A 13922-nucleotide genomic window follows, 5' to 3' on the forward strand; every position below is an offset into this window, starting at 1 on the left:
GACTCACATCTGTTTTTCTTTTCTTTTTTTTCCCCCTTTCCTTTTCTCACTCCTTCCTCCTGTTCTCCCTTGCCCACCCCCCCCAACTCCAAACATAAAATATTTTCTGTAATCCGTTACAGGACTGAACAATTTGGCATTCACATATTGTTTTCCAATGTGAACATATTTTTTTCATTTGGGGTGCTCTTTCTAGAAATGCACCCATATTCTTTTCATATTGTGCTACTCAAAGACCATCATTTTCCAGTCATTGTAAAGTTCGGAAGGAGGCATTTTTCAAAGTCTTTTGAGGGAACTCTAGCCTCCGTGAATGGGCATCATTCCCACAAAAGCCCCTTCTTTCAGCTGAGGCTGTAGGATATAAAAAAGCGGGGCCCAATTGGTACTGCAGAAGGAGCACAAAATATGCCCCTTTAAATCATAAATTCTTCCCCAGTAATCACATACGTGCAGCCAGGTTAAAGACAACAGTGTGTCTCACAGAAGACGGGTGTCAAATGACAACTTTTGGATTTCCTTTCCAAGTCTGTAGGTCCAGGGGATCATTAAAGAGAAAGAAAAAAAAAAAAAAAAAACGTTGAAGGCAGCCAGCCGGGAACTTGAAGACATAGCAGGAGAAAATAAAGACCATCCAAGGGTCATCTCAGCCCCAAAAGGAAATGATGATCGGTCTGCCCTGGGGAGAACTTAGCATTCAAAAGTTCTGTCAGCAACACAAGTCTGAAAACTGTCACCAAATTCCATGGCCTTGGCACTACAGGGCCTCAGTGAGGTATTGTTTCACGTAAGCTGATGATGAGCCGTTAACCAAAGAAGCAGAATGTCTACATGTGTGTTAGAAAACTAACACAGCTAGACTAAAAGCACCTTCATGCTTCCTGAAACTTAAAGGCCCTCAGCTTCAGAGTGGTGGTTGAATCCCAACCTATTAACCCTAAATTCTTGAGCAGTTTCATCAAGGTCCCTGGACTGTCTTGGTTAACTCTGGAACATAATCTATGGGATTCGTGGTGATGGTAGTTACCTGGATGAGGAAATGTGAGTTCAAGTTCCTGACTTGCTTTTAACCGACTGTGGTACCTTGACCTAATCCTTCAGTCTCCCTGTATGTCCTCATCTGTACATGTGAAGGTTGGCTGAAACCTGAAGTCTCCAAACCAGTTTTCATATCAGGTTTCCATATATTGGAGGAGGTTGAATGGGGCTCTGTGGTCAACTAAGCTTGGCACGTGTTGGATCAGACTTCAACTCCCTCAACATCAACAGGTATAAGACGACCATGAGGTGTAACGAGAATTAAATAAATGATAATATAAAATTCTCAGCACAGCTTCTGGCACTTAGGAAGATTCTTAAGACATTTAGGACAAAACCGTCTCAATGAGAAAAGAAGAGGCCTAGGGATGATGCTGGAGGAGGGGAGAGTGGTTCCCAGCTTCATCTGGGCCCACCAGAGCAGGAAGGAACTCACCGAGGAGGCCACAGACCAACCTCTCCTCCGAGGGAGGCTTTGCAGGGTCAATCACCCCTAGAAACGGGCATCCTGAGAAACTGCCAGGCCGGAGGGGCCCAGGCCTCTGCGCGCGCCCGGGGTACAGGCAACTACTGCCAGTCTCCTCCCGGCCTTTGTCAGGCCCGGCTCTCCAGCGTTGCGTGGCGATTTTGTCAAGGGCACAATTCGACACTCTGAGGGGACCACCCAGCTTTCTCCCGGTCTCCCAGAGAACAAAACCACCACTCTGTGTGCCAACGACCTCCCCTTCTGCCAGGCCCCCTCCTGCCATCTCCTCCCTGCCAAGGGGAAATGGAGAGGCAGTCAGGCCCACACTCTGTGGGAACCCAGGGGCCAGTGTGCTAATGAGCTGTCCCCAGCTCCAAGCCAAACTCTCTGTACCTGGGATGCTGCTGCCACCCTGTGGCAAAGGTCTTTCTCTAGGCTCCGGATGGCCACTCGAGACAATGCGGAAACACCAGGCGTTTACTGCAAACTCATTTCTGATGCACTCAAGCAAAGGCTATAGAGACGGAAAATAGCTCAGAAGTCTGAAAGAAAAAGGAACTTGAAGTATTGTACATCTACAGAAGTGATTCTCCAAGTGTGGTCCCCAGACCAGCGCTATCAGTATCCCCTGGGAACTTATTAGAAATGCAAATTCTCAGATCCAACCCTTGACCTATAGAATCAGAAACTCAGAGGGTAGAGCCCAGTAGTCTGTTTTAACAAGTCCTCCAGGTGGTTGTGAAGTACACCAGAGTCTGAGAACCACTGGTCTAGAGTCTAAAAAGAAATAGACTTTTGGAGTTGACAGACTAGGGTCCTAATCTTGGCCTTGCCAAGCTGTGTGACTTTGGGCCATTTACTTAACCTTGCCATGCCTCTATTGACTCATCCCTATCACAGTAATAATCATTCTTATTTTCTAGGATTTTTTTGAGGATTAGATCAGAAACTAAGGTAAAGTCACTGGCATATGTATATGCTTGATTAATGGTGCTTATTTGAGATGTTATCATAATGAAGTCATAAACTTGTTTACACTACCACTAGGATAAGCAGAGTAGATCATCTATTTATTGCACAGACATTTATAGAGTGCCTACTATGTGCCAGGCACAGTAATGGGCAATTTAGGTATAGCAATGTACAGACTATTCTAGTAAATACTTCCTAATAAATGTGTAGTTATAAGGGCACCATGGACTGAATAGTGTCCCCTCCAACATTCATATGTTGAAGCCCTAACCTCCAATGTAATTATATTTGGAGATAGGGCTTTTAGGAGGTAATTAAGGCTAAATAAGGTCATAAGGATAGGGACCTAATTTGACAGGATTGGTGCCCTTCTCTCTGCACGCGCGTGCGCGCACACACACACACACACAAGGAAAGGCCATGTGAGCACACAGCAAGAAGGCTGCCTTCTTCAAACCAGGAGAAGAGCCCTCACCAGAACCCTACCATGCTGACACCCTGATCTTGGATTTCCACCCTCCAGGCTATGAAAAAATAAAATCTCTGCTGTTTAAGCCACCCAGTCTGTGGTATTTTGTTATGTGGTGTTTTGTTAAAATGTAAGCTCAAATTGTAAGCATTGTTATGAGGAATAATAAAGCCAGGTAAGAGCCTGGAGAGGGGCTGGAGCACTATTTAAATAGGCTGGTCAGGGAAGTCTTCCTGACGAGGCTCTGTGTGAGGAGATACCTAAGTGGAATGAAGGATCAAGCCTGTGGCTTCAAAGGGAAGAAAGAACCAGTGCAACCCCCCCAGCCCATCCCCCACACCACACCACCCCTCACCAGGTGCAGTTATGAGCTGTGTGGGAGCAAGAGCCAGGAAGCCAAGGTGGTTGGAAAAAAGACAAAGGGGTCAGAGAGGTGTCAAAGGAGTGCCGGCCTGGGGGGGTCTTGCCGACCATGTGGAGGATTGTGGATTTTAGTCTAGGTGTGAGGGGATTCCACTGGGGGTTGAGAGGCAGGGGATCCTCTATTTTATTTCTAACTTCTCTGTTCATCCTCCGGGTTGGCAATCCCACTCTTTGCCCATCTAAATAGTCTCCTTTGGGTAACTCGGCATCTTAGTGAGATTCCCTAGACTTTCTGCTCCCTCCCCTCTTCTCCACATTCTTTTTTTCTTTTTTTATATTTAATTATTTATTTATTTTGGCTGTGCTGGGTCTTCGTTACAGCACACGGGCTTTTTGTTGCGGCATGCGGGATCTTTAGTGGCAGCATGTGGACTTCTCAGTTGCAACATGCACACTCTTAGTTGCAGCATGCGGACTCAGTTGCAACATGTGGCCTTCTCAGTTGCAGCATGCGGAATCTTTTAGTTGCGGCATGCATGCAGGATCTAGTTCCCCAACCAGGGATTGAACCCGGGCCCCCTGCATTGGGAGCACAGAGTCTTACCCACTGGACCACCAGGAAAGTCCCCTTCTCCACATTCTTCATCCAGCCCTGGAACTCACTCGCACCGAGGCAGGGTCCGTGTTTAGACCTGCTGGCTCTCAGCCTGATATCCACACTGTACAGGAAATGAGAGCAGTCTCAGATGAGCAAACCGCACCCTCTGCTGGCACAGGGCAGCCCAGCACAGTAAAGGGGGGGAGTCGGAGGTCTCTGCCCACGGGGTTCTCCTCGGCCTATGTAACGCCTGCCTCTTGAAGAAAATAGTTCTCTCCTGGCCTCCCTTCTTTTTCCAGCCACCCCCATGACTGGAAGGGATGGGGTTCTGCCACCCATCGCTCTTCCTGCATGTCTCGCAACAAAAACCCTATGGGTTGGTTCACCAGGACTGGGTTTTGATAAGCTAAGGAAGGACATGAGGGAATCGAGAAAATCTCCTCTCTTCACAATACCTGCTCTCAAGTCTATGGCCTTGAAACAAGATCTTGTTTTGAGCATCAGAACCCGAATACTATTGATTTCTTTCTGCTGTAATTATCCTAATTTCTTGAGGCAGATGAGGGCCCTTGGCTAGGCTCGGCAGAAAGTATATTCAGAAAAGCAAAAAAAAAAATCATGCCAACTTTTCCCGCCAAAATATTATGTAATTATTATACTAGTCATTATTATAGAAAGATGAGGCCTAGTGGCAGGGAAATTTCACTGAGGTTCTTTCATTCAAGGGATTTTTCCGGTGCAGGGTCACGCCTAAACCAAGCCCAGCCATCTTTCTCAGGTAAGAGCCCTCTTGAAGTGGAAGGGAGGCTTGAAGTAAAAATAACAGACATGCTTTCCCAATCCACTCCCCAAAAGGCCAGGGAAAGCCTTGACATAGGAAAGAGGTCAGCATTTTCTATTCATTTCCTGCCCTAATGGGAATCAGAGACCAGAATGTCTATAACACTCTCGGGGGCCCTTGTTGGACAAAATCAAGAAGTCTCTCTAAGCAGAATGGAAAGAACTCCCTCACCCACATGTCTCAAACGCCAAGCAGATGCTTCCCTGTTCCCGCCTTGTCCCAGCTATGCGCTTCTGAGACAGGTATCACCCCAGAGTTGTTAAGCCTAGCATGGGCCTTGCAGTCAGGAGCCCCTAGTTCAAATCAGACACCTCCACTTACTCACTTGTATCCTGGGACACTAATGTCACTTCTCTAAACCTAACGTTTCCTGGGCTCATGGGGTTTTCTGGGGATTTAATTAAGCAATGCTTAGCTCATGCCCAGCACATACACACGCCAGGGCTGAAATACAGCTGAAAATCAGTGGCCAGCCCAGCCACACCAGATATTTGCTGCTGTGTCCTTTCTGATTGGTCAGCATCCATGCTTCAGCAACTGTAATGTATGTTCACTATCACCTCCAGCTATTGTTATCGTTAATGTTATTATTCTTCTTGTTTTCACACTGTGTGTCCCTGGTGGCCTTATCTGGAGAGAGAAAGAGATCTTACCACAGGATGGCAGCAGATAATCTTCAAAGTCCTTCCCAGCTCGAAAGTTTCATGAGTCTATGAAAATGATCTATAGCTGGAATTGACTAAGGCCAAAGAGGACTGAACTGTAACACAAGCCAGTTGCCGGAGCACAAAGAGCCTCCATCTCTGCTCCTTCCCATCCAGGCGGGAATCTTCAGGCATTGTTTAGAGAGTCTGGGGCTGTGGTTCAGACGACTTGTCCACCTCCCTGCTTCCCCACTCTTTACCCCTCTATTCTCATTCTCTCTCTCCCTGGCCCTCAGACCAAGGACTCAGCTTGCTAGTTTTTCATTTCTATTCCCCCTAAGGCATTATCTTTTGCATCACCACTCCCCTGGCTCTGTGCTCTGAAGCATGCCCCACTAACCGGGTCCAGGATCCTGGAACACTCAGTTCCAACCTGGACACCGCAATACAGGCGGGGAACACAGACCTCGGAGTCCTGGGTCTATCAACCCATCAACCATCAACACATATTTTACTTATTTATTTGTTTTTATTGAAGCATAGTTGATGTACAATATTATATGTTACAGGTGTACAATATAGTGATTCACAATTTTTACAGGTTATACCACATTTGTATTTCTTATAAAATCATGGCTATATTCCCCATGTTGTACAATATATCCTTGCAGCTTATCTTATGCATAATAGTTTGCACCTCTTAATCCCCTACCCCTATCTTTCCCCTTCCCCCTTACCTCTCCCCACTGGTAACCACTAGTTTGTTCTCTACATCTGTGAGTCTGCTTCTTTTTTTTACATTCACTAGTTTGTTGTATCCTTTCGATTCCACATATAAGTGATCTCATACAGTATATGTCCTTCTCTGTCTGACTTATTTCACTTAGCATAATGGCAAAATTTCATTCTTTTTATGGACGAGTAGTATTCCGTGTGTGTGTGTGTGTGTGTGTATATATATATATATACACACTACATCTTCTTTATCCATTCATCTGCTGATGGACACTTAAGTTGCTTCCATATCTTGGCTACTGTAAATAATGCTGCTATGAACACTGGGGTGCATGTGTCTTTTTGAATTAGTTTTTTTTTTTTTCAGATATATACCCAGGAGTGGAATTGTTGGGTCATATGGTAGTTCGATTTTAAGTTTTTTGAGAAATCTCCATACTGTTTTCCACAGCGCTGCACCAATTTACATTCCCACCAGCAGCGTATGAGGTCAACACGTATTTATTATGAACCCCAACTCTGGCATTAGAGGGGTGAGTTGGAATCCTCACTCTGCTGTTGGCTAACTGTGTGACCTTGGGGAAGCTTTATACCCTCTCTGAGCCTCAGTCCCCTCATCTGTAAAATGGAGATATAACAACATCTACCTTGCTGTGGTAGCTGTGAGGGTAGGTGGTCATGCACACGAAGAGCAGGTAATCCCAAACAAGAGGTTTATTGTCATCAAACAGGTTCAAAGAATTTATAATCCAATGGAGAGGAGAGAGATGAATACATCCCGAGAAAACACTGCCAACGGTGCTACGGATTCTCACACCAGGGGTTCAGAGGAGCTGAAGTGCTAGGAAATCAGTCTCTTCCTCAGGTGACATAACTTGGAGGCTTTCACAGACTGAAAAAATCTATACAGGCAGTTTCATTAGGAAACAAATCATAGTGCACTTGTGATCAGTATTTATTACGTGGAAAATTAAAAAGTCTTCCTAGCTCCCCCTCGGCATGTCACAGGGCTCCTTGGCTAGAATTCTCCAGATAGAAAGTCTGACCCACAGTCCCAGGCTCAGTCATAAATCTGCATTAATATCAGCAATATTTTGAGCACCTACTGTCTACCAGCCAAGCACAGATCCTAACAGGGAAAAATCATTAAATGAGTAATAATATTTGTGTGATAAGTTCTAAGAGAGGGTCAGACAGGGGAATTCCAGGGAAGCATCATTGTAAACAGGGCATGTCATCCTCTCCCCAAAACTTTAAGAGGCATTATTCCAGCTTTCTAACTGAGCACGATTATGCCTGAACTATAGGCACAGGATTATTCTATTCTTTTTTTTTTTTTTTGGATTTTTTTTTTTTTTTTTTTTTTTGGCTTCCCCATGTTGCTTGCAGGATCTCAGTTCCCGGACCAGGGATTGAACCCAGGCCACAGCAGTGAAAGCACGGAGTCCTAACCATTAGGCCACCAGGGAACTCCCGGATGATTCTATTCTTAAGGATTTCCAGGAACTGGTTTTAGGATCTAACCTCCCTTCCACTTTAGAATGCCCTGGTTTATTTAAATTATAATTTCTCTAAGCACATATAATATAAGACCCTTCAAGTACAGAAGGGCAAGGCATATGTTGAAAACCTGTTATATATCAGGCACTCACAACAGTCTTGTGAGGAGACATTATTATATCCATTTTACATACAAGAAAGTAGAGGTTCAGGGAATAAGTAACTTACTCAAGGCAAGGTTGCAATTTGAGTCCAGATCCAAACCCAAAGCATGGGTTTCCCCGCTAGACTCCTCTAACCCTGGAATTTAATTCTGACGAAGCACTGCAAACCCAGGACCTCATCTAAAACCTACTAGGGCATAATCTCCCAGGTCAGTGTTTTTCAAACCGTGGGTCATCGGTTTGGTGGGTCCCAACCAGCATTTTTTAAGGAAAGAATAGAAGAGAAAATATCAGAGTGCCCCACATGTAGTAAAATATTGTTTGGGGAAATTTTTAGTTTAATTATAAAAGTATGTGTATAGATTTGCATCATGAGTAAATTACATTTCATGGTTTAAAAGGTTAAAACTACAGTTCCAAGCTTTTGCTGATCAATAACCAGTCCCCAGTCATAACTTTTTCACCTCGTGAGTTTAAGGGTTTGAGTGCCTTTTGGTTTCCACAACTGCCTACCCTCGAGGAAAGTTCATCTTCCAAGTACAAATAGTTTGGGAACTCCCTGGCAGTCCAGTGGTTAGGACTCCGTGCTTCCACTGCAGGGGAATCCCGCATGCCAAGCGCAGCGCCGCCAAAAAAAAGAAAAAAAGTGCAAAGAGTTCCTTAGGATGTGATGATTTGGACTTTTATCTTAAAGACCCAAGTGTTCTACCACCATATACTTTCCAAATTCAGTTCTGGGCTCTGCTAAAATATATGACACAGTCCTCCAAAATCATTCCACTCTCCGGACTTGAAGAGGTGCTGCTTCCCAAATGAAGACGTAAGTACACTCTGACACTTAGCTCTGGAAACAGAACCAAGGGGAGGAATGAATGCCTTGTTAGCACTGACATCTGGTGGTTGTCAAGAGGCCGGCAACCCAGTATCTCGGTCGGCCATTTGGAATTCATCAGGTATATATATAAATATATATAAATTTACATATATAGGTATATATAGTGTTTACTCGGTGCCAGGGACCAGAGCAGGAACCAGGTACCAAGCCTGACTGCAGCCGAATTGATTCCTTGTGTCCCCACACCCGTCTTGACTCGCCTCCCTTCTCCCTGCAGCTACATGCAGCAAGGTGGAGGGAAAGGACAGGGACTTCCAACATACCAGGGTCATGGGATCCTGGGTAAACTACTTAAACTTTGGAAGACTCAGGTGCAAAATCAGGATAAGAAAACTACAACCTACACTGGGCACGGGAGTATCATTTTATTTAAGCCTCGAAATATCTCCTTTGATGTTAAGTTCCAGATACTTACTAAGCATTCAAAAATACTGGTTTTCTTCCCCCTCTGTCATTTTAGGTAAGGCACTCACTAGCTGTCTTTCAAAGTCTAGAGTCCTACTTCTTTCCCATCATGGCTTTCTTGCCTTAATTAAAATAATAACATAGATTTCTGGAGAGATTACTATGTGCCCGGAGCTTTCTAAGAGAAATCTAAGAGATTTACGTGGTTAAAATCAAGTCACTTTAGCCCTCTGAAATAGAAACTATTATCACCCCCCCCCATTTAATACCTTGTCTCATTTAATCTCTATTAAAACCCTATAAGATAGTTTTTTTCATTATCCCCATTCTACAGATGAGAAAGCTGAGGTTAAATAACTTGCCTGAGGTCACAAAGCTAACAAATGCTACAGTTGGCATTCCAACTAAGTTTGATTCTAGAGACTTAGGTCTTTCTTAACCGCTCTTCTCCTTTAGACTTTCAAGTGGTTTCAGTCTCCCAAACGAGCCTGTGATCTCGAAGACAAAGCAGTTTGCCCGCAGAAGATGCTCCCTCACCAGGTGGCATATTTAACACGAGAACAGTTTAGCAACTTTTTAAAAATTGAGGACTTCATGACACTTTTGATATAAAAGGCCTTCCTGGGATGTTGTGCCAAAAAAAAAAAAAAAAAAGGCAGGACTCACTGGGGCCAACACATGGGGACTGCAATCAGCCAACCCAATCTTTGGGTGACTGTTTTCTTTTTGTTAGTAAGCTGTATTAGTTTCCTATTGCTGCTACAACAAATTATTACAAACTTACTAACTTAAAACAACACAAATTTATTCTCTTCTAGTTTTTGTGTGTGTGTGTGTGGTAGGCGGGCCTCTCACTGTTGTGGCCTCTCCCGTTGCAGAGCACAGGCTCCGGACGCGCAGGCTCAGCGGCCATGGCTCACGGGCCCAGCCGCTCCGCGGCATGTGGGATCTTCCCAGACCGGGGCACAAACCCGTGTCCCCTGCATCGGCAGGCCGACTCTCAACCACTGCGCCACCAGGGAAGCCCCTCTCTTGTAGTTTTTAATCTCCTACAGTTCTGGAGGTCAGAAGTCTCAAATCAAGATGTTGGCCTGGCTGCATTCCTTCTGCGAGTTTTGGAGAGAATCTATTTCCTTGCCTTTTACAGTTTCTAGATGCTGTCCACATTCCTTGGCTGATGGCCCCTTCCTTGCATCACTCCAACCTCTTGCTTCTGCTGTCACATCTCCTACTACTAACTTTAATCCTCCCTCTCATAAGGACCCTTGTGATTATCGGGTCCACCAGATAATGCAGCATAACTTCCCCATCTCAAGACTGTTAGCAAAGTCCATTTTACCATGTCTGGTAACATCTTTACAGGCTCCAGGAACTGGGCATGGACATCGTTGGGTGACCACACTTCAACCTGCCACACAAGCCCAGGTCAGGTTTCCTCCCACGAAGAGTTTTGCGGGTTAGCGCCCTGCTTCTCTAACAAAGCGGTACTTGGAAGCTCTACAAGGCCTGGGCTCCACATGCATGAAGTGAACCTTTACTCTCAACAGTAAAGCAGCATGGTGTGGTGCTTTAGAGCCAAAGGATAGCAGGACTTCTGAGCTCTCGTTTCCTTTTATCAGGTAGATCACAGACCATTCACTGCACTTGACTAAGCTTCAGTTTCCTTGTCTGTGAAATGGAAAGGACACCTGCTCTCAGGGCTGACGTGAGGAATGAAGATCAGCTCTGGAAAGGACCTGGTGCTTAGCAGGCTCTCTTGAGACCCTCTTGGGAGACAGTGAGCTGTCCAGCAATAGCCTTGTCTTGATGAGTCTGCTCACGACAGAGATGAAGGGCGAAGAGGCAGGAGGAATCTGGAAAGAAGAAACTGTTGGTCATGTTGCCAGGGCAAGGAGCGGGTCTGTGAGCAAAAGGCTAGCTTCAGGAGATGCCTTATGTGCTTTGAAGATGGTGCTGAGATTTTGAGACTTGAAAGCTATGTTGAATATTCAACACTGATACCCAGTTAAACTGGGAAAGCGAACACCTTGCCTAAAACAATTAGCATTGACAATACACATATAAGCAGAACATTCGATGGTAAATGTGTTCATTTTCGCCTTCCCTGCCACACGTATTAGGTAACAGCAACAAGAAAAGTAGGTGGAAGATGATTCCAAGTAATTTCAGGGCATTATTACAAAGTGAGGCTGGTGAGATTTTTGTCTTTTTGACAAATTGAAGGAAGCCAGCAGAACAAATCTTGTTTCAGGAGTGCATTTTCACTTAGCTATCCTCTAAATGGAGATGCATTATATTATCCCTAGAAAGAAAAATTAAAGTTCTTCAACTGCCAAAGATGAAATGACAAATTTGGCTCCCAGCAATACATTCTAGACAGCCACTAGAGTTCCAGGAAAAGAAAACAAGAAAATTAAATTTGAGAGAAACAGAGAAGCGGGAGAAAGAGGGAATTTTTTTTCCAGCTAGCATCTCAGTGCCTTTGAAGGGATTTTAGGACCCTTCAGCAACAGACCACTTAGATGTCTCCCCCATTTTACCCTACATACATGAACGTTATTTTAATGGAGCTGCCACAGATTGACTGCATGATGATTTGTTCAAGACAACTTGAGAACAAACATGAGAAACTACCTGTCTGGAAATGAACTGTACAGCCCTCATTTCTGTATTTCCAGAATACCCTTCCACAGAATTCTGGCAGAAGCCTGTTCTCCAATCTGAGCTTCGGACGGAGGAGCTTGTTTCTTCCATGTTTGAAGAGCTGTGCTCTTTAATATGGTGGTGGTTATTTAAATTAATTTAAATAAAATAAGTCAATTATTTAAATTAATTAGTCGATTTTATTTAAAATGAAATGAAATGTAAAACTCAGTTCTTCAGTTGCACTAACCGCATTCCAGGTGCTCAATGGTCCATGTGGCTAGTGGCTGCCATGTTGGACAACACAGATACTGGACATGGCCATCATGGCAGAAGATCTTATTTATTGAGTTATCTCTGAGCTCAGGACACTGCAGGTTGATAGTGAAGGGTGGGAACTGGGAACCACCTGGTACATGAGGACTACAGTCGGGGAAAAGGAATTGAAGTAGACGTTTATGGGCAACCAGAGGGAGATTCAAGTCAAAAAATAATCGCTGATTGCCTACTCTGTGAGCACCAAAGCTGAGAGAAACAGAGATGAATAAATGAGATGTATTTCCTGTCCTCAGGATATTCAGGGTAGGGCAAAAACAACAAATACACATGACAAAACTATGCTTATACAAGTTATAATGCCAAAGGGACATATCATGAGAGAGCTATGGGCATGCTCAGCAGATATTAATGGAAATTAAAGATGACAAGTATCAAGTGGCTGAAGGATGGAAGAAACAGGAGACCACAGGGTAGGAGAGGATGCCAGAGGGAGATTATAGGGATTGGAGAGAAATGTCAGAGTAGAATTGCTAACAAACACAAGCCCAATATGGAGCCAGACTAGCAGAGGGTATAGATTCCCAACATCACCAAACACCATTTTTTATTAGTCTCCCACTACTATGTTTTGAAAGATGTTTATCATTATTACCTGAAATGATAGAACATGCATGTGCTTTGGAGTCAGAAGGACTTGGGCCTGAATCCCAGCTCTACTACTTACCAGCTGTGTGACTATAAACAACTTACCTAAACTTAAAACAACTTACCTAACTTCTCTGAGCCTCTGTCTTCTTCCTCATCTACAGAACTGTGGACTATAACTGCTATTTCTAAGTATTTTCATGAGGATTAAATGAAATAGTGTAAGTGAAAGTGCTTAACAGAGCGCCTGGCACATGGTAGATACTCAACAGGGGTTAGGTTTCCCTTCCCTTTCCCTAAGACAACGGCTAAGCCTACAGGCTTTACAGGCAGACTGCTTGGTTCAACTCCTGATTCTGCCTCTTCCTGGCTGTGTGATATTGGGCACATGGCATTCTGAGAGAGGACTTCCCAAGTGACAGGTGAGTGTGGACACATGACAGCTTAAGTCTGAGTATACCACTTTTTTAGCAGAAACGGGAACTATTGGCAAAATCACTTGGTAGGACTCCATTCACACTTCTGATGTTAAGGATAAACACTTGCTAGTTAACATCACAGTAACAATTTGAGAATGGAGGTAACCAATACTGAAGTGACCACTCAGAACAATTAATGATTGAAAAGAGTTAAGCAGGGCTATATTTTGTTTACACTTGTATGGTCAGCTCTGTTTTAATCCGCATCAGCAGTGACATCTCATAACATTTCCTATGGGTTTACAGTTTAAGAACTTAATCACATACATGTTGGGCTTCTGGTGTTATCTCTTCCATAACAGATCATCTGTTTCCTTTACATTTATGTTATCTCCCAAGCCAATACGTAGTGTTCTTTTTTTTTTTTTTTACGGTACGCGCCTCTCACTGCTCTGGCCTCTCCCGTTGCAGAGCACAGGCTCCGGACGCGCAGGCTCAGCGGCCACGGCTCACGGGCCCAGCCGCTCCGCGGCATGTGGGATCTTCCCGGACCGGGGCACGAACCCGCGTCCCCTGCATCGGCAGGCGGACTCTCAACCACTGCGCCACCAGGGAAGCCCACGTAATGTTCTTGAAAGCAGGAGCCAAGTATATGTTTTTTACATCTCACATGGTACCTAGCCCAGTCCTGCACTTGTTGCAGAAGGAAGGAAGAGGGGGAAGAAGGAAAAAGGGAGGAGCTTGTGTTTGTGTTAGAAATCTGAAATAAACATATATTTGACAATAAAATGGCCATACTGGGTAAGACTCACACAGTTCATTACAGCCTAATGGAAGACTCCTTTC

Source organism: Grampus griseus, assembly GCF_964374135.1.
Source record: "Grampus griseus genome assembly, chromosome: 3".
NCBI classification, from domain to species: domain Eukaryota; kingdom Metazoa; phylum Chordata; class Mammalia; order Artiodactyla; family Delphinidae; genus Grampus; species Grampus griseus.